The sequence below is a fragment of the Pinus tabuliformis genome, chromosome 7, assembly GCF_031772625.1.
Source record: "Pinus tabuliformis cultivar Carrire ecotype Pingquan chromosome 7, CPIR1, whole genome shotgun sequence".
Lineage (NCBI taxonomy): Eukaryota > Viridiplantae > Streptophyta > Pinopsida > Pinales > Pinaceae > Pinus > Pinus tabuliformis.
The window spans coordinates 677,216,237-677,242,933 of record NC_142293.1 but is presented as its reverse complement, the minus strand read 5'-3'; the positions used below and the strand labels follow the sequence as shown (position 1 = coordinate 677,242,933).

General features: G+C 40.1%; 1 protein-coding gene across 3 annotated transcripts in view; it reads right to left on the bottom strand.

Moving 5' to 3' along the window:
- LOC149249279 (Pseudouridine synthase family protein) overlaps nucleotides 1-26,697 on the bottom strand; it is a 375,151-nt gene that overhangs the window by 38,700 nt on the left and 309,754 nt on the right. The window lies entirely within an intron of this gene.

Genomic DNA, 26,697 nt, shown 5'->3' with positions numbered 1-26,697 from the left:
CTGCGTAGAGGGCTAGAGGGCCTGCGTGAGTGACGCAGAGGCTGTAGAGGTGATGCAGAGGCACAGAGAGGCTATGCAGAGCCTTAGAGAGGTGCTGGAGAGAGTTTCGTGGAGCAAACTTTCAAAATATCTGCTTCCGAAGAGAGGTATTACTGCCAGATTATTTTCTCTGTCGGGTGAGCCAGTTTGGCACCCAGTGTACTCAAGAAAAGCTGCTTAATAATAAAACCCTCAGAACTGTTGCACCGGTTTTCCCAAGTTGGGTTTTTCTGGGGACGATTGTCCAAAAATAACGATGTCCCTTGTGTGTTTGTCTATTTCTTTCAGTTGTTGATCTATAGATGGTTGAGACTATATTGTGTTTATTTTAGTATTTATATGGTTAAATAACTTGTTAGTAATTAAACAAGTAGGCAAAATAAACTAGAGAATACAGAAAAATTTCTAACGGGTAATACTTAGAAATTTCAACACATAAGACACTTATTTTGGAAAAATTAGCCCCCAGAAACACCCAATACGGGAAAACCGGTGCAACAACTCTAAGGGTTTTATATTATTAGGCAGTAGTTCTGAATACAAATGTTGGTTTCCCTCTCGGCAAACCAGTGACAGAGAAAATACAATGGCGGAAAATCTAAGTGAGTTTTACCTCACTTCACCGGACAAATTCTTGTTAATCCTATAGCAAAACTTGCTAACCCCGGCTACTTCTGCGTTGGCCCTGCATCAACCCTGCATTGTCTCTTCTACCCACTAGATCAACCTTCCCGGTTGTTCCGGCAGTTCCGGCTTTCTGCGTGGAGGGCAGCTTCAGCGTCTACGCTGGCCCTTCTGGCTCTACGTTGTTGAAGGAAATGTAACTAGGTTTGTCTTCATAAATGTACTTTTGATATTTGTATTTATTCAAGAAAAGAAATATTATTTTTATAATATATATTAATGAGTTTCTTGCTCATTGAAATAGGTCTAGGACAAGTTAAAGTGCTATAGGTGAGTCAAATAGTCAAAAGAAAATATTGAAGACCTTAAGGGCATGTTGCATCATGTATATGTTTGTATAGAAGCCAAAGAACTCTCCTCCAAGCAAAGTCAAGTCTCCTCCAAAGCAAAGGCACCATCAAAGACTCTTCTCCAAAGCAAAGGCACCAACAAAGAAGCCATCCAAAGTAAGACAACAAATCGACCTACAAATAGTCCTCAATTTGGCCTTCTAATTGGCCTTCAAGTCGACCTAAAGGAGGGACAGACCTCTATATATAAAGGTTGTCCACTGCATCAAACGAAAAAGCACTTACCTCTGAAATAAGCGAAGAAGGATAGCCGAGGAAAGGTGAAGAGAAGACGAGTTTGAGGAGCATCTAGTGCAGCGAAGAAGGAGAAATCAAGACCGAAGTCAAAAAGGATTTTTTTAGGGTGAAAAATAGTCACACCTACAAGAAACAAAGTCATCCCTGTGGTCATAACAACAGCAATATAACAGTCCCATATCTATCATTGTTTGGGCTAGTAAGTTAGGCCTATAAGGCCTTCTACTCTAGCGAAGGAAAGACTCATCTAAGCAAAGATCAAAGGAGCATAATATACAAGTAAACCATCCACACGTGCGAAGAACTAGGATTGTTGTACAACCACACCAAGTCTACATCTACATCTCAAGAATGAGCTCGTTTGGTTGAAAGAAGGAAAGTATCTACATAAGTAAAGGATATCATTGAGTATAGAAGAGAAGCATCTCATCTAGAGCTCACATAAACAAGGTCTATGTATAGCTGGAAGGAGGAGGACGAAGTTCCGGAAGAAGAAAGACTAAGTGCCAAGGAACAAAGTACAGACATAAGGACTTGACTTGTGCTTGGAGGATATTCTAGTCAAGGGTCTAGGGTTTGGCATTGATCAATAAGAAGCTTCAATAAGAGAAAACTTACCGAAGGGTTTTCCTCTCAAGAGAAGAGAGGTTTTGGCCCTGGCAGAGAGCCAACATCTTGTGTTCTTGTTCTTATGTTTTTGGTAGCAATTTGATGAAGTACACACACATGCATTAATAATAAGAAGAAGAAGATTAAGCTAACAATAAAATGTAAAAAGACTCCACAAATTGTTATCAAGTCAAGAAGAATCACACTACACTTAATTGCCCTAGATTCTTCAACATGGTATCGGAGCTAAGGTGACACATCAAGGAAAGGGCATCTCAAGAACACTCATCAAGGAAAGGCATCTACAAGGTTGAAGCATCAAGCCAAATCTACTCAAAGAAAAGAAGGCCTGCCATCTACCATTCATCAAGGAAGACTACAAAGCAAGAAGAAGAGTCTTGCACAAAGGCACCTACAAAGAAGAGTAGATCAAAGAGGTACCTAGATCATCTACAAGTTACCAAGCAAATCTCTTCATTAGGAAAGTCCACTTGGAGAAGGCAACTTGAAGAACATCAAGATCCTAGGAAGGCAAGTCATCAAGTCTTCAAGGAGAAAGCAAATCCACTACATCTAAAAATCTATCAAGTAAGTATATGTTCCCTTCTGAATATAAATCAATGTATTTTTGCAAGGAAAGCAACAAATTGGTAGGTACCAAGAACTTTCTTGCATGGAAGAAGAGGATTGATTTACTTCTCAAGGAGAATGAACTCCTAGAACACATCAAAGGAAATGTTACTATTCTTGCTAAGGAACAAACTCAAACCTTAGCCAAGTATAATAAGGATGAGACAAGAGCTCAAAGGATTCTAATAGAATCCATCAAAGACTCCCTCATTCGTTATGTCTCCAAATTTGAGACATCAAAAGAAATTTATGATAAGATAGTAGAGCTATTCTCAGTATCCATCGTCGGAGAAGTGATATCTCTAAGGAATGAATTGTACAAGATGAAGATATCAAAGGAAGGAATAGCTCCCTACTTCATGAAGATCTCTGAGATGAGAGATCAACTTCAAGAGCTTGGGGAAGTCATGTTTGACAGAGAAATGACAATTGTAGTACTCAATGCTCTACCTGAGGATTGGGGCAACTTCACATCAAGCATATATGCCAAGAAGGAAGCAACCACACTCAGTGAAATGTGGTCTCTATGCAAGACAGAGGAAACCAGACTTAAAGCAAAGGAAGATGTGGGATCAAAGGAGCAAGCATTTGCTACCATGGCCAAGAGAAAGGGAAAATTTGGTCCATGAAGAACAAACAACAAAGACATGTCCAAAATCCAATGCTATGGATGCCAAGAATATGGACACTACAAAAGGAATTGTCCTAAGCTTAAGAAGGACAACAACAACAAAATAAAGAGGGAAGAAGCTCACATGACTCAAGAAGTGAAAGAAGAAGAAAAGAAGCAAAAGAAGGAAGATCCTCCGGATCTCAGCTATGACTAAGTCAACCCTTTACTTCAAGTCTTCTTTCAAGGTTTTGAGTACAATAGGAGCATGTAGAAATTGAATGGCTAGAAACATATTCTAGAATCTAGAAGCATGTAGTACATAGAGTTCTAGATACTCATGTAGAAGTAGCATTTATAATGAGAACAAAATGCATGGTTAGAAATATCTTCTAGAATATAAGAGCATGGTAGATATAGCTCAAGATATTCATGTAGAAGGAGCATACCTAGTATAGGACCTCATCCACGATGAAAGAAAATTGATCATGATTAAGAATCTTAGAAGGCCTCCATCATCAAAGGAAAAGAAACATTTGCAAGGCAAGGGTCTTTAAGATCCTATGATGGAATCTTCAAAAGAGGGTTCATGAAACAAAGCAGATGTCTCATTGGGAATCCCATTCATGGGATTCAAAAAAGGATGATATGCAGACAAGCTAAGATGAAGTAAGAAGGGCCACACCAAGGACAACCAAATGAAGCCAAGATGATCAAAGGAGAATCAAGATGAGGTATGTATGCATTAAATTTTAGTCATGTTATCATTTGAATATTATTGAGTCATGGGGATAGTTCTATAACATGATCAAATATGAAAGAATCTCTTTCACCAAGGACATGCTTGAAGGCATGTACTACATTGCAACGAAGGTCAACAAAAGGATATGCTCACATAAGGAGTATAAGATTGTTGACTAAGAAGCAAGAATAAATGTTGGCTAGTCCAAGAAGCAAGCAATCAACAAGTGCTCTCACAAGGAGCATAAGGTGGTTGACCAATCTATCTAAGAAGAAGCGAATGAAGAAAGAGATCAAGCATGTGAAGAACACCATGATCACCAAGAATCACTATCTAACAAAATACTTTGAAGATATCTCTCAAAAGAAGGCAAGACAACTCTGACAAAGGAAGGAAGGACCCTTGACACCTATGAAGGCCTTGGAGATATAAAAGATGCAGATAATTGATTCTACTCTACGAAGATGTCATGATGAAGAAGCCATCCAACAAAAGAAAAAGCAATGTTGAAGCAATATCAGGATGATGTCATGATGGGATGCTAGGTCTAAGCATGTAAACAAGCAAGTACAGCAAAGCATCCATGAGAAGAGTATTTCGAGGCATGGACAGATGACAAATGAGTAGCCAGATGACGAGAAAACCTGATGCATGGCAAGCAAGCCACTTTCCACGAAGGAAGCAATGACATGACAAACCAAGAAGGAAAGTGATAAATGGATGGTGCCCTACCTAGAAGAAGTTCGAACAAAGACTTAATGACATCAAAGAAAGGAAAAATATCAAGCAGCTGAAGGACCCACGAAGAAGAAGTTGTTGATAAATGAAAGAGTCCATAGTTAAGAGGGAGCTTTGACAAGTCCTTGATCAAGAGGGAGTTTTGGATCACCCCTGATTACAAAGGAGTGACAATTGTGTTTTTCCATCTCATGTATCATGCAATAGACCAGAACTAACACCCGTAAGTCTAGATGAAGGCCATGAATGGAAATGTAGACACAAGATAGACACAACATTCTTGTCTTCACTTAGGAAGAAAGAATGGGAGGATTGGGTAATCATCTGGCATCCGATACTCTTTGAGGATGTGTAGGCATCCAAGACAAGAGTAGACAAGAGGACCAATATTCTTTGAGGGCTAGGAACCCAAGACAAGAATAGTCCTAGAAGGTCATACTCAAAGAACAATCGAGTGGGTATGTACCTTGAGAGACAATGATGAAGGTGTCTATAAATCATTGGTCTTGCCAGCACTGTAGCTCATGATCTCATGAACAGATGGCGTTATTAGTCAAGGCATTTTACTATGACAATGTTGATTGATATGATGTTATAATAGATGGATTACAAATCCGGATTCTCTTATGTGAATTCTTCAAGATTGAAACATAGCCAAACACCTTGTAATATTGTATGAATACCTCCCTAGTTAAGAGGGAGTGTTTAAGGAAATGTAACTAGGTTCAGTCTTCATAAATGTACTTTAGATATTTGTATTTATTCAAGAAAAGAAATATTATTTTTATAATATATATCAATGGGTTTCTTGCTCATTGAAATAGGTCTAGCACAAGTTGAAGTGTTATAGGTGAGTCAAATAGTCAAAAGAAAATATTGAAAACCCTAAAGGCACATTGCATCATGTATATGTTTGTATAGAAGTCAAAAAACTCTCCTCCAAGCAAAGTCAAGTCTCCTCCAAAGCAAAGGCACCATCAAAGAGTCTCCTCCAAGCATGTGATACCACCAAAGAAGCCATCTAAAGTAAGACAACAAGTCTGCCTACAAACAGTCCTCAAGTCGGCCTTCTAGTCGGCCTTCAAGTCGACCTAAAGGAGGGACAAACCTCTATATATAGAGGTTGTCCACTCCCTCAAACAAAAAGCACTTACCTTTGAAATCAACGAAGAAGGATAGCCGAGAAAAGGTGAAGAGAAGACGAGTTTGAGGAACCTCTAGTGCAGCGAAGAACGAGAAGTCAAGACCGAAGTCGAAAAGGATTGTTTTTAGGGTGAAAAATAGTCACACGTGTTAGAAACAGAGTCATCTCCGTGGTCATAACAGCAGCAATATAACAGTCCCATATCTATCATTGTTTGGGCTAGTAAGTTAGGCCTATAAGGCCTTCTGCTCTAGCAAAGGAAAGACTCATCTAAGCAAAGATCAAAGAAGCATAATATACAAGTAAACCATCCACACGTGCGAAGAACTAGAACTACTATACAGCCACACCAAGTCTACATCTACATCTCAAGAATAAGCTCGTTTGGTTGAAAGCAGGAAATTATCTACAGAAGTAAAGGATACCATTGAGTATAGAAGAGTAGCATCTCATCTAGAGCTCACTAAACAAGGTCTATGTACAATTGGAAGAAGGAGGACGAAGTGCCGGGCAGTGAAGTGTTGGAAGAAGAAAGACAAAGTGTCGGGGAACAAAGTGCAGACATGAGGGAGGACTTGACTTGTGCTTGGAGGATATTCTAGTCAGGAGTCTAGGGTTTGGCATTGATCAATAAGAAGCTTCAATAAGAGAAAACTTACCGTAGGGTTTTCCTCTCAAGAGAAGAGAAGTTTTGGCCCTGGCAGAGAGCCAACATCTTGCGTTCTTGTTCTTATGTTTTTGGTAGCAATTTGATGTAGTACACACACATGCATTAATAAGAAGAAGAAGAAGATTAAGATAACAAGAAAAAGTAAAAAGACTCCACAAATTGTTATCAAGTCAAGAAGAATCACACTACACCTGATTTCCCTAGATTCTTCAACATGCATCAGGCCTGCGTGGGCCGAGATTGGCCCAACGTCAATCCTCCTGGCTGTTGTGTTGCCTCCACAAGCTTCTCTCTACCTCTCTATCAGTACTCCCGAACTATCCCTGCCCTATGCTACCACTGCTCACTCAGTTCAAACTCTCAGCTTCCTAGCCCCAAAAATCGAACTCCAAATCAATTTGTTCTCTCCGTGTGTGTTTCTAAATGAGCCCCAAGCCTCCTGATATTTTTCTGTTAATTTTTGGTATGTTCTATGCTTAAGAGCAATTTACTTCAATTTCCTAATTAGCCCAATATCAATATCCAGTTCAGGAATCACATCAAAACAATAGTAAAATGCAGATAGAACATAAACATAAACAATAGAGGACAAGCCAAGACAAGAGGACACAAGATGTGGCACCAGCTAGGGACAAACCACTGTTTTAAAATTCAGCCGAATCGAATCCAAAACAACCGAGTTGATCCAAGTCATTGAAGAATTTTATGACCCAGCAGAAAAACCAGTTCAGGAGGCTGAGTCATGACTGACTCGGCCGAGTCAGTCATGACTCGGTCAACCCGGCCGTTTCCGCATCTACTCGGCCGAGTCATTAAATCCGGCCAGTCACCCAAAAAAACAACGATTTTTCTAATTTTTTTTTAACTTTTTAACATTTAGCTGATTGTTGGGGACTCCAAGGTGTTTTCTAAATTGGTTAAGTGCTATTTGGGGTCCATTCCCCTCTCCTAGTATTGATATGCTATTCAAATTTCATGGTAATGTTAAATTCTTAAAGTAAAAGTGACATTCTCCTTAATCTTCATTTTCATCCTTTTACTTAAATTTTTAACATTACCATGAAATGACTCAAGATGTTTGAGAGTGGTTCCGGCTTCATTGGATTTCATATGGAGAAAGTAGAATTTTAGATTTCATTCAAAATCCAGCAGACTTATCAGTTTTTCAGGATTTCAAGATTGGAGGATTGCAATGTTTCCATTGAATTTTGTCATGTATTAGGGTATGGAACTCGTATTTAATCAAGAGCACCAATCCCTCTATGTACCTTGATGTTAGTGACATTGGTTGTCGAACTCCTCCGGGATTCGCTCCCAAACCAGGAGCTTCTGAAAATGTCACTCCCGCTCCCAAGTAACACTGAGCCAGATGATGTTGGCAACTCTAGCAGTAACCAGTAGTACTGGTCACAGACTTTTGTTGTAGAGGCCATTTATAGCCTCCTTGGTTATGTGTTTTTGTTTTGATCTGTATATCATCATCGTATGGACAGTGCACTGGGTGCCATTTTGATATAATGGATATATTCATGAGCCTACTTTGATCATATGTTGTCTTCTATCTATATTCTAATGTTGCGTGTTTGGAAACATGAATGAAAATCTTTAAAATTATGTGCTTTTATAAAAAATAAATATTTAATATATTTTTTACAATGACCGAGTCATTGAAATTGAGCCGACCGAGTCGATACCGAGTTGGAGTCGGAGTCGACCCTCCGCCGAGTCGGAGTCGGAGTCAGAGTTTTAAAACTTTGGGACAAACTCCAATGTGGGGAAACCCATGATCAATTCTTCTTATATTCTTCAATAGTTCAACAGAGAGAGATAGTACATAATTTACAAATCTGATAATTTATGACAGCAGCAGTAAACCCTAACTAGAAAAGTCAACATTAGTCAAACAGGTTAGATTTGACCTCGAAATCAGCTCGGTCAAAGCCCAATCAACTCGGCCTCCAACAGCAAGATGAATCAGCCCAAAACAGTCCAAAAATATTTAGTCAAAGTTTGGTCAACTAAAGTCAACCCTGTGGCGAGCCCTAGGACAGTCAACACTGGGCAACGCAGGGTCAAAGCAGCCTCGGAATTCATGCCCAAAACTGCAGCCAACCCAAACATAATATCCTCACTCAAATCTACAGTCAATGCTGGTCAACACAGCCCTAGAAAGTCTCCCTGCAGCTCGGTCAACATTTGGTCAAAACAAAGCAACAAAGTCAACAGAAAAAGATTCCTCCCTTCACACGTGTGAGAGATGTTGCCCATATTAGCATACCCAATCAAGTGAGGAGAGAGAGATGTGAGTGAATGAGATGATGATATAATGCCTTGAGGTCTCCTCCTTTTATATGCCACATTGAGGATGAAGTGGGGGTAAAAATGCATGTTTTGCTTATTGGCCGACCTTGACAATTTGTCAATAATACAAATAAATTCATATCTCCATTTATTCATGTCGGAATCGGATGATATTTAGATCAAACCCACACCTCTCGAAGAGAGGAATCCAAGAAAAATATCAGCTGTCATAAATAAGGTGACCCATATGGAGTTTGGCCCTAGTTGCCAATTTTAACACTCCCTCTCAACTAGGGAGAACTCCATCTGCTAATCCATTAGTCAGTCGGTACTATCTCTGCCATCATTGCACTGCTCTTCTTTGTTGAACTATTGAGAAGAAGAAGTGATCGAGAATGTATCATACCATTCTCTACTGGCCCGAAGTCAGTCCCAACTAAAAGAGAGTGTCTCATACCACTCTTACTGACCTGAAGTCAGTCCCAAATAAAAGAGTGTCTCATACCACTCTTAGTGATCTGAAGTCAGTTCCAACCAAAAGAGAGTGTATCATACCACTCTTACTAACCCGAAGTCAATTCCAATTGATCTCATATCAATATCGGTCACCTAGCATAGGGAGTATGATAGTACACGATGCGTCCATCGGTAGTACTATGGTCCCTATCCTCATTTCCCTACTCATTCTCCACATGAGAGTTACTTCCCATGAGTCCCAGACTGCATGGGTTGGGTCGGATGTCTCAACAGGAGAAGGATGAACCACTCATCCTGCCTACATGTCGCCATGGGGTATCACAAGGGAAGGCTGAACCACTCACCCTGTACATAGAAAACCACTAGGGGAAGGTTGAACCACTCACCCTATGATTGCTCATTGCTCCAAGAAGTACCCCAAGCCTCCTAGAGCTCCCAGAGCTCAATGTCCATATCATACAGGACCCTCAGAAGAGGGTCTCTCCATGACTCCAAGTTGTTCTCGGAAGGCTAAGAACTTGACCTTCCCCAGGGGCTTTATCAGAATATCGGCGACCTGCTCATCAATCCCAATGTGATGGAGCCTTATCGCTCCTAGTTGTACCATATCCCGGATAAAGTGGTACCTGATATCTATGTGCTTGGAGCGATCATGAAATACGGGAATCTCTGATAATCGAATCCCACTCTGCTTGTTACAGAGGATCACGATGGTATCCATTACATGTCCAAAACAGCTCACTAAAGAGCTTCCTCAACCAGACAGCTTCACAGGAGGCCATACTCGTAGCTATGTATTCGACCTCGGCGGTGCTCAAGGCAACCGACTTCTACTTCCTACTCATCCAAGATATCGAAGCAGAACCCAAAGAGAAATAGCACCCAGAAGTGCTCTTGCGATCCACCACACTGTCGGCCCAATCAACATCCGAATAACCATGCAACCTCACATCTCCAGCAGTGTATCTCAGTCCATGAGTGATTGTGCCCCGAAGATATCTCAGAAGATTCTTGGCACCAATCCAATGTGTGTGATGAGGCTCAACCATATATTGGCTCAATGTATTAATTGCAAAACATATATCCGGACAAGAGTTCACCAAGAACATCAGTGCTCCTATAAGTTGACGATACTCAAAGGCATTTCCTAATTTAGGTCTGGCAGCAATACCACATAACTTCTTAAAGTTAAGTTCCATCGAGGTAATCACAAGCTTGCAGTCCACCATCCCAAATCTTTCCAAAATCTTCACAACATATTTTCCTTGAGATAGGAAAATTTCTCCTGGCTTTTGCGAGACCTCCAACCCTAGGAAGTAGTGCATCAGTCCTAGGTCCTCCATCTCAAATTCGGAAGCCAACTCCTTCCTACATTTGTGAATGAGAGGGTCTGCACTTGTCAGAAAGAGGTCGTCCACATAAAGTACCAGTATGAGAGGTTTATCATCTTCAAACTTAAAGTAAAGGTTCAGATTGGATTCACTTCTAGTGAATCTCAGCTTCATCAGATAGCTATCAATCCTCTCATACCAAGCTCAAGGTGCTTGCTTCAAGCCATAGAGAGCCTTCTTCAACCTGCATACATGAGATTCCCGGTCATGAACCTCAAACCCCTCGGGTTGTTCCACATAGACTTCCTCTTTGATCGAACCATGCAAGAAAGCGGTCTTGACATCCATCTGATGTAGGTTCCATCCTTGCGAGGCAGCAAGGGCTATGATCGAGCGGATGGTGGTGTATCAGGCAACAAGTGCAAATATCTCATTGTAATCTACACCTTTCTTTTGAGAGAAGCCTCGAGCAACAAAGCGAGCCTTGAACTTTTCAGCACTTCCATCAGCTCCATGCTTGATTTTGTAGAGCCACTTAGAGGTGACAACCGATTTGTCCTGGGGTCTAGGGACCACATCCCAGACATCATTCTTCATAATAGACTCGTACTCTTCATTCATAGCATCCTTCCAAACTTGTTGCTTCACAGCTTCTTCAAATGATGAAGGTTCATTTTGAATGATAGTGCTCATGGCGGTCAAGTATCCTTGATACTTGTTCGGCTTCTTGCTCTCACGGACAGTCCCCCTCGGTGCAATATGTCTCTCGGCATCTTCGAGAGTCGGAGGATCAAAAGGATCCATAGGTTCATCAACATCCGACATCGTCTCGTCCTCTTTTTCACCCTATCTTCCGGTGTCTGCTTCTTTGTCCTTCCTTGGGATAGGAAGGTTGTTGATCTTGCTAAGAGCCATATCTTCGTCAAAGGTGACATCATGACTTATCTCAACTTCCCTTTGACTAGCCACATAAATTCTATAGCCCTTAGAATTTTCGCTATAGCCCACAAAGATTCCTTTCTTCCCAGATGCACCCAATTTGCTTCTTTTCTCTTTCGACACATGAAAATATACGGGACTTCCAAAAATTCTAAAATGAGAGACATCGAGTTTCTTACCAGTGAATATTTCTTCGAGTGCCTTGGAGTCCAATGCTTGATGAGGGCATCAGTTTTGAACATACACAGTGGTATTTGCAGCTTCGGCCCATAGAAACTTCGGAAGCCCTTGATCATGAAGCATGGCACGAACAACTTCCATAATAGTACGATTCTTCCTTTCAGCCACACCATTTTGCTCGGGAGTGTATGATGTTGTGGTATCCCTCTTAATGCCATCTTCTCTGCAATAGTCATGGAATTCATTTGATTCGTACTCAATCCCATTATCAATCCTCAATATCTTGATTCTCTTCTCAGATTGATTTTCGATCATGGCTTTGAAGTGACAGAACCAGCTGAACACTTCATCCTTCTTTTTCAAGAAGTAAATCTAAGTATTGTGTGAATAATCATCTGTAAAGGTGAGATAATATAAGTATCCTCCCAAAGAGTTTGCAGGCATCATACCAGATATGTCAGAGTGGATACGCTGCAATATATATGTGGTCTTGCTATTACTAGAGGGGAATGGTCCCCGTGTAAGTTTTCCTTCGGCACATCCCGAACATACACCTTCATGCTCTACTTTCAACTCGAGCATACCTGTCACCATCTGTCTCACATCAGGTAGAGCCTTATAATGAAGATGGGAAAACCTCCGTGCCATAGTTCAGATTGTAGAGATGTGTCGCACAACATGGCTCCCAATGGACTTCCTCCAACTTGATACAAAGTGTCAACCTTGAACCCAAGAGTAGAAGAATCTTTAAAATTTCTTTTCCAAACACGTACATTTCCATCGATGAATGCCACCTTGTATCCTTTGTCTTCCATTGCCGAAATGGACACCAAGTTCTTCTTGAGATCAGGTACATATAGAACTTCTTGTAAATGAATCGTGTTACCTTGATTCAATTGAAGGGTAACATTTCCTACTCCCTTCACGGGATAGGTGGCATCGTTTCCAAGAATAATCTCCAAGTTTGTCTCCTTCTCTATCAGATTAGAGAGAGCTTCCTTGTACTTGGTGAAGTGCCTTGAGGCACCACTATCAATTAGCCAATTCCCCAAAGTGTCCGGAGGAGAGGTAGTGGAGAGGGTTGATATAAGATAGTATTCCTTTTGCTTATTGTTAACAACATTTGATTCTTCATACCTGGAGTTCCTTGCTTTCTTGGAGGGTTGACCATTTCCTTGATGTCCCGCATTCCTTTTTCCTTTGCCATTGAACCTGCCATTCCTTTGATCGTTCTTATTGAAGTTGCCCTTAGAATGATTGTGATCATCATCATGTGACGTGTCCCTTCTATTTGGACACTCCCTTTCATAGTGGCCAAACTTATTGCAAACAAAGCACCTGCCCTTCCTTCCACCCTTAGATTTGGGCTTTCCATTGAAATGAACTTTAGACCTGGAATTATTTCTCCTTTTGGCATGAGCAGAGAAAGCAGTGGGGTTGCCTCTATTAGAAGGCATTTCTTGTTCCACCATTCTTGTCTCTTCTTGAATGCATCTCGACATTAGTTCTTCAAATCCCGGAATTCGATCATTATTGAGAATAGTGGTTCTAAATATATACCACTCGAGTGGGAGTCCTCCCAAGGTAGTGAGAGTAAGTTCCCGGTCAAGAATGATCTCTCCAATCGAAAGTAGATCATTCTTGATCTTAATTATGCTTAAGAAGTAGGATTGAATATCCTCGTCCTTCCCTTCTTAATGTCCTTCAATTTATTTTTGAGAAATAAAATTTGATTTGCATCACTAACCTTGAACATGCTGACCAGCTTGTCGTAGATTTCCTTGGAGGTGTTTAGATCGAAGATGTAGGCCACCAGATGCGTGTCAATGGAATCTTTGATAATCTTCTTCGCTTTGAATTTAGCCTTGTTGTACTTGTTCTTTGTAGCAGCTGATGCATTTGAAGGAGGCTCAAAGATTTTTCTCCTCACATAGTCCAACACTTCTTGTTCTTACAATGTCAGATCAAGAGACATCTTCCATCCATGATAGTCAGACCTTTCACGGAGCTTGTCTTCAGGTGAGAAGTAGGATGAGGAACCCATTGAGCCTTTGACCTTGTCCAAATGTCTTCAGCGATTGCTCTTTCACTCTTGCTTGGGCTTTGTCTTCACCTCAGCTCTGATACCAAGTTAAGTTTTGGTATGTTCTATGCTTAAGAGCAATTTACTTCAATTTCTTAATTAGCCCAATATCAATATCCAGTTTAGCAATCACATCAACATGATAGTAAAATTCAGGTAGAACATAAATGTAAATAGCAGAAGACAAGCCAAGACAAGAGGACACAAGATGTGGCACTAGACAGGGACAAACCCCAATGTGGGGAAAGTTGGAAACCCTTGATCAATTCTTCTTATATTCTTCAATAGTTCAGCAGAGAGAGAGAGTACAAAATTTACAAATCTGATCATTTATGACAGCAACAGTAAACCCTAAGCAGAAAAGTCAACGTTGGTCAAACAGGTCAAATTTGACCTCCAAATCAGCTCTATCAAAGCCCAGTCAACTTGGCCTCCAATAGCAAGATGAATCAGCCCAAAAAAGTCCTAAAATATTCAGTCAAAGTCTGGTCAACTAAAGTCAACCTTGTGGCCAGCCCTAGGACAGTCAACGTTGGACAAAACAGGGTCAAATCAACCTCGGAATTCGTGCCCAAAACTGCAGCCAACCCAAACAGAATATCCTCACTCAAATCTGCAGTAAATGCTAGTCAATGCAACCCTAGAAGGTCTCCCTGCAGCTCGGTCAATGTTTGGTCAAAACAAGTCAATGCAGTCAACAAAAAAAGCTTCCTCCTTCCTTCGCACATGTGAGAGATGCTGCCCAAATTAGCGTACCCAATCAAGTGAGGAGAGATAGATGTGAGTAAATGAGATTATGATATAATGCCTTGAGGTTTCCTCCTTTTATATGCCACGTTGAGGATGAAGTGGGGGTAAAAATCCCTGTTTTGCTTGCTGGCCGACCTTGACAATTTGTCAATAATACAAATAAATTCATATCTCCATTTATACATGTCGGAATCGGATGATCTTTAGATCAATTATACACCTCTCAGAGAGAGGAATCCAAGAAAAATATCAATTGTCATAAATAAGGTGACCCATATGGAGTTTGGTCCTAATTGCCAATTTTAACATTTTCTCGTTGAGACTTCAACAGTCGAGATTAAGTCTCTAGTCAACGAATAAAATTAAAACATGACTTGATCCGCCTTCTAGACCATTCTCACCCATATTTTGATTAATACCCATTAATATTTTAATTTTCCAAAGTTTAGACTTAGGAACCCCATTAAAAATATTAATTCTTTTAATAAATACAATCCAGGTGGAATTTCACAAAATGGTTATTGGGTTCTTTAGAACCCATGCGCCTTAGCCTCTCCACCAATTTTTATGGCAGAGCACATCTGATGCTACCAAAAACTAACAATAGATTAATCAACCATGTTGGCCGACTCAAGTGGTGTACGAAGCCTTTGACCATTTGAAAAATTCCTTCTTGGCCAATGATCATTATTGTTGCCCCTATTATTATTGTTTCTGGGAGGCATAATCAGCATTTGGTTTCTTTCCATTTGTATTAATTGTTTATGCATGTCACTTATTTGTTTGGCATGTTTAATTTCCATTTCTCTAACAAGTCTAGTTAATTCTTTTACCGTATCTGGTTCTTCTTTAACTTTGACTGGACCTCTTTCATATCCAAGGATTTATGATTTTCCTTGAGCCTTTTTATCCTTCTCTAACTCTTCAACTATATTTCGGGCAAAAGCTAAAGTGACAGGGTGAGCCCATCTTATTTCATATTGCACTTCTACATGATAAGCCTCAAAGTATGTTTCCAACACTGTCTTGTCAAGAGGCTTATAATCTTGAGTCATATCCTTTAGCAATTTGTTGAACCTTTGGTTACCATTGTTTCATTTTCTTTCTTCTTGATGGTATTGAATTCGTTAAACAAGTATTTTCCCTCCTTATCCCCGTATTTGTCTCTGAGTGCATCAAGGAGGGTTCTCAAAGAGTCAAATGCATTGTCAACCATGTCGTGAATTATAGTCTGTAGAATAAGCATATCTCTGGAGGAACATAGTGAACTTCTTTATATGTTCTTTAGTGTTAATATCATTATCCCCCTCAAAGATTGGAAATGTGTTTATAGTTTACTCATTTCACAGACCATGCGGATACCCCTAGAGGTTTGTGAAGTTGCAAGGCCCATAAAAATCACCCATGACTTCCGTCTCTAACTTCATTCATGGCCAGGGCAGCGAACCCATGGCGGCTTGACCTACACTGGCGGCCTTCTCCCTGTGGCTAGGTTGTGGCCCCTTGTGAGTGATGCTTGTCAGTTTCTGTTGGAGTTCACTGTCTAACTGTGTGTACTGGGGGTGAGCCTGTTTGACTTGCTATCGCTGCCTCTCTGCCTCTTATGGAGGTGGCCCTTTTATCTAGCTTAGAGGCCCTCCTGTTTGTCAGCGTAGGTTGTGGTCGTGTTGTTGGGCATGGTGCCCCTGTCCCTCTGCGCGTCTTGTGTCAACTTGGTGGTCGCAACTTTGCTTTCCTTACTCCTCGGGCGGCTCCCGCTGGCTGCCTTGCTCGTCTCCTGCGGTTTTGGTTGGGACAGTCTGAAGGTTTCTTAGGCGCAATCCTCTCGGCCTTGAACATGTACCTCTTTTTAAATTTAAAGGGATTGGTTTACATATTATGACATGGAAATTACGTGAAAATTTCATGGGCACTTTTAGGCTAAAATTTCCTGTAATGTATGGAGGCAATTAATGCAGATTTGTGCATTCTAGTGGGGGGTGCGAGTAGCAAAAGGAAGGTCGAACAAGAACGAGAAGTTTTAGTCTCTAGATTACCTGAGTTACGCAAAGATGGCCACAACAAAACTCGGGGATCAAGATAGGCTTGACGGAGCCTCCAACTTTGGCATATGGAAGGATAGAATGTCGTTCCTATTAGATGAGTATGGTCTGAAGGAGTATGCGGAAAACAATGTTGTCAAACCTACAAATGCTCAACGATAGGCAATGTACACAAAAGAAATGGCCAAGGCTAAGAGGATGATCCTAGATGGCATTCGAGATCATATCGTTTTGCGTGTTGCTTCATTAAAAACAACAAAGGAAATGTGGGATGTTGTAGTCAAGGTGTATGAGAATCCATCAGAGAATTGGAAGATGATTCTCAAGGAGAAGTTAAGGACCGCCATAATGTAAAGGGAGAAGGCATTACACCCTACCTCACCATAATTCAGAATGTTAAAGATGAACTTGCAATCATCAGAGAAAAACCATCGGATAGCGAGCTAGTCAGAACAAATCTCATTGGTTTCATCAAGGAGTGACATACCTTCATCCAAGTTATCTCCTAGCGAGATACGCTGCCTAGATGGGATTGTCTGTGGACTTCACTTAGGAGGAGATGAGCAACCTTGTGAATGGATCTACCAGCAGTAGTAGCAAGGGACAGAAGGAGGAGGATGAAGAAAATGTGGCCCTTGCAAGTAAGGGAAAGGCAAGGGAAGGTCCTAGTCAAGGACAAAGAATCAGGGGGAGGTGAAAGGAAGCAGAAAGGTCTGTCGAAGATCAAGTGCTTCGGGTGTGGTGAGTATGGCCAATATGTCACCCAGTGTCCTCAAAGGAAGAAGGACAAGAAGGCGCAGTAGGAGCAAGCAGCTGCTTCGGCAGAGATTGATGAACTAACCACCAGATTGGAGGAGTTTGCGTTGATAGCAGCAATACCTCCAATTGGACGAGAAACTTGATATCTATGCATATCAATTTGGGCAAGATCTAACACAGTTGCAATAGGGATATCAATCAGATCAGTTCCAGATTGTTGCAGCAGGACCATCACCTTTGCTAAAGGGGCCCATAGTTTCACAACAGTGTTAGCAAAGCTAGTTGTAGTCAGATGCTCAATAAACAATTGCAAAACTAGTTGTAATAACATAGTGTCAATAGATAGCAGTCAAATAGATCGTAGAAAACCTAGTTGTTGTTAGATGATTAAGAGACAGTTGCAGAACTAGTTGCAATGACACAACAGTGCGACTTGCCTAGTTGCAGTATGCAGGTGCAGTGCCAGCCAGAAGATTCCCAGCATAGAACTATGCAGTCCAATTTAAAGTGCAGGAGGATAGTGTGATTTGCTAGGAGGGAACAGAGATATTTCCAATAGGGAGATCGAGACTCAGAGGGAGAAGCCCTATGGAAGCTAGCACTTTAGGGTCTGGTGAGATCAGACTCATTATTGCAGTAATTGCAGCTGCAGTGCAAAGATAGCAGCAACAGTATGAGTAGATCCAAGTTTGCGCAGTAGCATGATGGACAATATTCTCTTCACAGTTATTTCCAGTGACAGGGAGATTGGTCAGCTTGGAAAAGTGGAGAAGGTCAGTTAGACATCAGCAGCACAGGACTGTCCAGGTGTAGGAGAGTAGTATTGGTGGAGAGAACACCTTCCTCGCTAAGAGGTAGTGTTAGTTTTTGTAGCATCAGACAAGTGTTCTAGTCTTGATTTGTGTCTAAGAGGCTAAGGAACACAAAATCTTAAAACCTGTAAATTTCCAAACAATTGCCAGTTGGGCATCTAGATAATCGTATTCATATTTCATAATAAAATATAAACCCTCATCTGCTGCATCGGTTTTCCCTTCGAAGTTTTTTCGAGAACATTAGTCCAAAATAGCTGTTAATTGTGTGCGTGAATTTCTCAGTTCTAGTTTAATCTTCCACAACATATTTATTTTATTGTGAAGATTGCAGTAGTGAGATATTTGTCATTTGTCGTTAAATTAATTAAGTGAAGACAAATAAATTGCATCAGTTAGAAGACTATATTCTAGTTATTCCAATCAAGGAACTTTCACATTTTAGGGCTCTCCTTCCACATGACCGAACTGCCTCCTTAGTGTTGGAAAATGCAATGTGTCAGCTATTAATTCCAATTTTCCTTAACCTTAATACTTGCTTGTGAACTTTATTAATCTTCTTGAGTTTCTTTATTAGATATTTTTCATCAAACAAATATCAAGAACAAAACAATAAGACAGTGGTCATAGAAATTAGGCTCCAAGCTAGGAAAAAACCCCTCCAAGCGGAAAACCCATAAAAACTCTTCTTTTCTTATAGAATTTGCTTCAAATGAGACAACACAAACCCAAACCCTAGACCAAGTCCTCCTCCAAGTACCAAGTCAACCCTTCAATAGAATCAAATCACCACAGCTCAATCCTGCATCAACCAGCTTCTAGCTGCAACTTCGGCCCTATAGCTTTTGCAAAAACCCTAATCGAACTTCTTCAAGAGATCCTTCTTTGCGTAGGACAAATCTTCCCAAGATCAATGAGGTCAAGACAGAATATTCCTTCTCTCAGCAACTTGATACTGCAATTCATCCTACTGCAACTCAGACCTGCAGTTTCGGCCTTCCTAGAAGCTGAAAAAACCCTAATTCTTCACACATGTGAGAGAGATAGAGCCCAAAAACAAGTTTTCTTCCTTTTCTCCTTCTATACATTCGCTCTTCTTTTCTTCTTGCTTCCCAACTACAGATCAAACTTCTTCTCTTGAGATCGAACTTGTGAGTGAGTGAGTGCCATAGGAGGTCAAATCTGCTCCTCTATATAGCCTTTCTAAGGGGTCAAATTCCTTTATTTAGGTTGACTTGAAGCTGCCAGGGCCGACTTGTACTTTGGAGGTATCTAGAACTTTCTAGACTCAAAATAAATTATTTTACAAGATATATTTTTTCCGGACGGGTCTTATAATTATGATGTTGAGTCTCTTGATTCATGACAACAAATCATATGACCTAACAAACCCTAGAAGCATGAAGAACATGCTTTTACCTAGAAGATCATCAATAATGAGAATGAAACCCATGCTTTAAAATAATAACTTTTTCTTTTGTTCTTTTGTTTGTTACATAAGATACATATTGAAATGAGTACAACAACAGTTATGAAGACAGAAACTAATTACGTTTCCAACACTCAAAGAATACTCTGCTACCCAAAAACAGACAAAACCTTCCCCAAGCTTAGCAAACTCAAGCAATAATAGACTTCCCTTCTTTGTTGTGGATCTTTTGAGGCTTCTCATACTTGGCTTGAGGTCTTTTTGAGATGTTGCACTTTGATGTTTTTCAAATGAGCCCCATCTCCTTCCTTCTTGTAGTCTTCATGAAGAAATCGATTAGCCCTTAAGGATCATGACATAAACCTTTCCCGACTTGAGTTTTCTTCATGAAACCCCAACTAACTTAAGAAAAGTGATCTCTTTCATTTGATTTTGCCACATCATCAAACCCTTAGGTGCCCCTTAGCCCTTCAAGGGTGCCCCTCTTGATTTTGATGATTAAACAAATATTTCTCCACTTGGTTTCATGCCCACAACTTTGGGTACAAAACCCACTGCTTGGGTATACTACCCACAAATCCCTTGTGGTCAACTTCTCCCAAACCCAATACTCTAGGGTTGTGGGAGTACCTCCCAAGCTACACAAATCAACACTAAATTCTAATGCACTTGTGATCTCCTATTTCTTAGGACACAAGCTTTGTGCTCTTCACAATCAAAGATGCTCTCACAAACTCATGAACTATCTTGTCTCACAAACCTTGTGCACAAAACTTATGATTTATCGTGCCTTTGTCCTCCTCTTTATATACCCAATTCGAACATGCAAGGAGACCTAGTTCTATTTTAGAAGTCAAGTTTTGATTGAGAGCTAAGAGTTCTTCTCATCCTTTCTTCAATCAACATTGGAGTTCTTAACTCATTCTTTCTCCAATCAACACTGTAGACTAACTCGTTCTCCCTTCAATCAAGATTGAAGACTAACTCGCACTAACTGAACTAGTAACTACCACCTCGTTCTGTAGTCAAACTAATGAAGACTCCACTTAACTGGAGCTTCAGCACAACACATGTTATTTTAGTTATTTTATTTTATTTTATTTTATTTTATTTTTATTTTTATTATTTTATTATTATTATTATTATTATTATTATTATTATTATTATTTTTATTTTTTTTAAGTTGACTTTTATAATAAAATATTTTTCATTCATACCTTCTCTTTCTTTTATTTATCTTTATAGTCCTATTTTTAATTCCTCTATTACTAATTTAACTTACTTTTTTTTTTTAATTATTTAACATAAAACTTTTATTTATTTATTAATAATTTTTTAACTAAATTATTTTTATTTATTTTATTGCTCCTCCTAGGGTAATTTTTATTTTTATTTATTTATTTATTATTATTATTATTTTTAAATAAAATTTTTAAATTATTTATTTTAACTAACTATTATCATGAATTATTTTAATTACTAATTTAACATAACTTTGCAATTATTTAACTATCATCATAAAATTAGTTATTAATAATAATTTTTACTAAATTAATAATTATTTATTAATAATTTTATTCATAAAATTATTTTTATTTATTTTATTTTACGGATTGGTCCCCCTAGGGTAATTTTCTCCCTTAAATATAATTTTTAATTATTTATCTTAACTAACTATTATCATGAATTAATTTTTTACTTATTATTTTAATTATTTATTTTTAACTAACTATTATCTTAATATTATTTTTATTTATTTTATTTTAAGGGATTGGTCCCCCTAGGGTAACTTTTTCCTTAAATTATTAAAAAAGGGGTTTTGATCCCAGTACCCGGTCCAAAATAGCTGTTGGTCTTTTTAGCCGTTGGAGGCTCTGCTCTGTCTATTTAATTTGCTAAGCTGGATCTGTTTCTTCAACTTGTCCTGACGATGAACCACACGGGTTGGTTCGAAACGCGTCGACAAATGATGTCTCATGTGATCTTCGCCGAAAAATCTTTTGTAAACATGTCATCTTGATGATTATTCCAATAAACTGGAAATAAACTCATCCTAACTAGAGTCTAACTCATGAGCTCGCACTCATACTAAGGCACAAACTAGAAGACCTTCACTTGTTAAATTTTCAACACTCCCTCTTAGCGAGGAAGGTACTTTTGGAAGAACCTCATTCACCTAAATCTGTCTTCAACACCACTACGTTATACGTTGTTGTAGATACTGCTGATTTTTGGTTGCATCAGATGTGTTCTAAGCCTCAAAATTTGCAGGGAGGCTAGGACACATGTATTCCAGAATACCCAGAAATCGTTTTGGGAAATTCCACCCGGAGACAGTTTTATTAAAATAATTAATTATTTTTAATGGATGCCTAAGTTTAGACTTAGGAAATTAGAATAATTAAAGGGTATTAATAAAACTGGGTGTGATTCTTCTAGAAAAAGACGAGGATCAAGTCAAAATTGTCTGAGCCATTGATTATAATCTAATTTGGGTCGCTGATTACTCAACGAGAAGATTATAAGGACTTCAATGGTCATTTTGAAGACACATCGAGTGAGATCAAGAGATCGATTTCTCAAGAGAGCAGCACAACAGTTGCAAGAGAAGTCATCGAGGAGATTTCTTGCAGTGAGGGGCAGGGATAGTTTTTCAATTGGAGAGTTTCCTGATCTAGGGATACATTTCAGAGGAGGCAGAGAGAGATCCAAAAGAGGCAGCGTAGAGCCACGCTAGGCAGCGTAAAGCCACACTGAGGCCTTGAGGAGATTCACAAATTTGCTGAGGAGCAGATCAGATCCAGTGCCAGGAACCGGGGTGTGAGACTGGAGGGCCAGAGGATAGAGCATCCAGCCAGCAAATCAATCAGCCAAAGGGAGTGACGCAGTCCCTATCAGTTGTGACGCAGAGCAACGCAGAGGCAGCTTGGGGCTAGCTATTCAGTGGCTGGATCAGTGTCGGATCTCTAGTGACATTGTGAGGTATTTCTAACTAATTCTCTGTATTGGATAGCCATTAAGTCATCCAAAGAATGTATTCAAAAACTATTGCATAATAATACAAACCCTCAATTGTTGCACCAGTTTTCCCACATTGGGTTTTTCTGAGGACATTTGCCCAAAAACAACGATGTCAATTGTGTGTGTGATTATTTCTTCTTACTCAGTTCTTGTTTCCACAAATAATTTAATTAGTGAAGGTTACAGTCATATTTACTTCGATATTTACAGTGTAACACAATAAATAACTTGCATGAATTAACATGTAGGAGAAGTAATATCAGTTTTCTACAGTAGGGATTTGGGTCTCCAAATTTTCACATGGTATTAGAGCGTAGGTGAAGCAAGAGAGTAGACTGGAAGAGCCCAACATTGAAGAGAGGGAGGGGGATCGAAGTGTTGCGTAGGCAACAGATCGAATCTCCAGAGGGATTGTGCAGTCCAGGCCAGGAGGGCAAGATTCTCGAGGAAAATATCTCTCTGAGTGAGTTGATAGAGGTAAGATTTCCAGTTCGTGATTTGTCAGTGGCAGAGGAAGCAGCGCAGGAACAGATTCAATGCAAAGCAGTCTTCAAGTGGGACGCAATTTTCTGTAGCAGTTGTTGGGGCAAAAAAAGGTCAGAAGAAGGAAGAAGACACTTTTGAGGGAATTTCTTCCTCAGTGAATTTCGAGCCAAGGAATTCTATTTCTCAGTTGCTGAGCAGTAGTAGCAAGGAACAGATCTACTGACTCCAACAGGGAGTGCGTAGGCCAACCAAAGACAATTTTATTAAAATAATTACTTTTTTTTATAGATGCCTAAGTCTAAACTTAGGAAATTAAAATAATTAAAGGGTATTAATAAAACTGGGTTTGAATCTTCTAGAAGAAGCAAGGATCAAGTCAAAATGATTTGAGCCATTGATTAGAATCTAATCTAGGTCGTTGAATACTCAACGAAAAGATTATAAGAAGGACTTCGATGGGCATTTGGAAGACACATCAAGTGAGATAAAGAGATCGATTTCTCAAGAGAGCAGCGCAGCAGTTGCAAGAGAAGTCATCGAGGAGATTTCTTGCAATGAGGGGCAGGGATAGTTTTTTGGTTGGAGAGTTTCTTGATCCAGGGATACATTTCAGAGGAGGTAGAGAGAGATCCAGAAGAGGAAGCGTAGAGCCACGCTCGGCAGCGTAAAGCCACGCTGAGGTAATGCATAGGCCTTGAGGAGATTTGCAAATTCACTGAGGAGCAAATCAGATCTAGTGCTAGGAACTGGGGTGTGAGACCAGCGGGCCATAGGATACAGCATCTAGCCAACAAATCCATCAGCCAGAGGGAGTGACACAGTCCCTATCAGTTGTGACGCAGAGCAGCGCAGTGACTGCGCATAGACAGCTTGGGGCTAGCCATTCAGTGGCTGGATCAGTGTCGGATCTCCAATGATAGTGTGAGGTATTTCTCACTAATTCTTTGTCGGTCAGATTCTCTGTATCGGATAGCTAGTAAAGCATCCAAAGATTGTATTTCGAACCTATTGCATAAAAATACAAACCCTCAGTTGTTGCACCGGTTTACTTGCATTGGGTTTTTCCGAAGACATTTGTCCAAAAACAACGGTGTCAATTGTGTGTGGTTATTTCTTCTTGTTCACTTCTTGTTTCCGCATATAATTTAATTATTGAAGGCTGCAATTGTATTTACTTCAATATTTACAGTGTAACACAGTAAATAACTTGCATGAATTAACAAGTAGCAGAATTAATATCATTTTGCTGCAGTAGGGATTTGGGTCTCCAAACTTTCACAGCTACTCCCTCTGAACTAGAAGACTTCCTTGCTCCCTATTGTGGAATCTTATCTGAAGACCTGTTCCTTCCAACCATGCTCCTATGATCCACCTTGTACACTCCATCTGAGCCTACTACTAATTTGTCCTCTAGCTTTGAGTCTATCAACTCAGTCATCAATGTTATATACCAGATGTACCTTTGTGGCTACTTACTCTACCTGAGCACAAAGCTAGGAGTCTCAACTTGCTCCTAGGCCTTCTGATTAGCCCACTTGGCTCTCCTCCTCCCTGTGTCGAGAGTCGTTGACTTACTAGCTGCATCCACTCATCCTGGTCTCTTCTCCTCATCATCCTGTTGGTCGACCCACTTGCCAACTAGCCGAGACTCAAACTGTGATATTGGTTGAGGCTCCTTTTTGGGAGCTCTAACCTGCTCTCGCTCTAAGGACTCCCTCAGAGCTCTGCTCTCCTCAACCCTCATGTCTCTACTCTGTGCACTTTCTACCTTGTTGCTCAAGGTTGTCTCTGTCTCAACTTGTAGCAAGTACAAATTCTTCATCCTCACACCAATCTTCTTCTTACATTCAGAAGCTAAATGCTTGACGTAAGCCTTATTTCTACTGAAGATGACATCATAACCCTTGTCCTCAAGGGTAGCTATTGAAACCAATGTTTTAAAACTCTGACTCCGACTCCGACTTGGCCGAGGGTCGACTCCACTCCGACTCCGACTCGGCCGAGGGTCGACTCCAACTCCGACTCCGACTCGGTATCGACTCGGCCAGCTCGATTTCAGTGACTCGGTCGTTGTAAAAAATACATTAAATATTTATTTTTTATAAAAACACATAATTTTAAAGATTTTCATTCATGTTTCCAAACACACAACATTAGAATATAGATAGAAGACAACATATGATCAAAGTAGGCTCATGAATATATCCATTATATCAAAATGGAACCCAGTGCACTGTCCAATACATACACGATGATGATATAGAGATCAAAACAAAAACACATAACCAAGGAGGCTATAAATGGCCTCTACAACAAAAGTTTGTGACCATTAGTACTGGCTACTGCTAGAGTTGCCAACATCACTAGGCTCAGTGTTACTTGGGAGCGGGAGCAAAGGCGGGGAGCGAGAGCGAAAACGGGAGTGGGAGCGAAAGCGGGGAGCGAGAGCGAAAACAGGAGTGGGAGAGAAAGCGGGGAGCGAGAGCGAAAACGGGAGCAGGAGCGACATTTTTAGAAGCTCCAGGTTTGGGAGCGAATCCCGAAGGAGTTCGACAACCAATGTCACTAACATCAAGGTACATAGAGGGATTGGTGCTCTTTATTAAATACGAGTTCCATACCCTAATACATGACAAAATTCAATGGAAACATTGCAATCCCCCAATCCTGAAATCCTGAAAAACTGATAAGTCTGTTGGATTTTGAATGAAATCTAAAATTCTACTTTCTCCATATGAAATACAATGAGGCCGGAACCACTCTCAAACATCCTAAGTCATTTCATGGTAATGTTAAAAATTTAAGTAAAAGGATGAAAATGAAGATTAAGGAGAATGTCACTTTTACTTTAAGAATTTAACATTACCATGAAATTTGAATAGCATATCAATACTAGGAGAGGGGAATGGACCCGAAAGACCAAAAAACCAATTAATAAAACCATTTGGAGTCCCCCACACTCAGAAAAAACATTAAAAAATAAAAAAAATTGCGTTTTTGGGGGTTCACTGGCCGCTTTCCTTGACCCGGCCAGGTTGATACGGACTCAGTCGAGCTGGCCGAGTCATGTAATGACTCGGCTGGCTCGGTATTAACTCGGCTGGCCGAACCGGTTCAACCACCGAGTTGAAATTTTTTTGGCCGACTTGGACCAACTCGGTCGAGTCGGTTCTGAGCCGGTTGGGTTTAAAAACACTGATTGAAACAAGGCTCTTCTCCAGGTCTGGAACATAGAGGACATCTCCAAGATGGAGAGAGCTACCTCACTCCCTCTCAAAACTTGCAGTACCAACTCCCCTAATTGTGTACTTGCCATCATCTCCTAGCTCAATCTAAAACTACATGTCCTTCTCCTTCAGGTGGTTGAAATACTCCTTGTTCCCAGTCATGTGGAAGAATGCTCCTGAATCAATATATCATACATTGTTGTCTATTGAGCTTGCCACGCAAGCTATCAATGACAAATATTTCTCAAACTAAGCACTAAACGCATCTACCTCAATTGATGAATTATATGATCCTTAGTGGAATCCCTTTGATTAGGACACTTGGTGGCATAGTGCCCGTACTCATGGCAATGGAAGTACTTGATCTTGTTTAGATCCTTCTTCTTTTCGCCTTTTTGACTAGACCC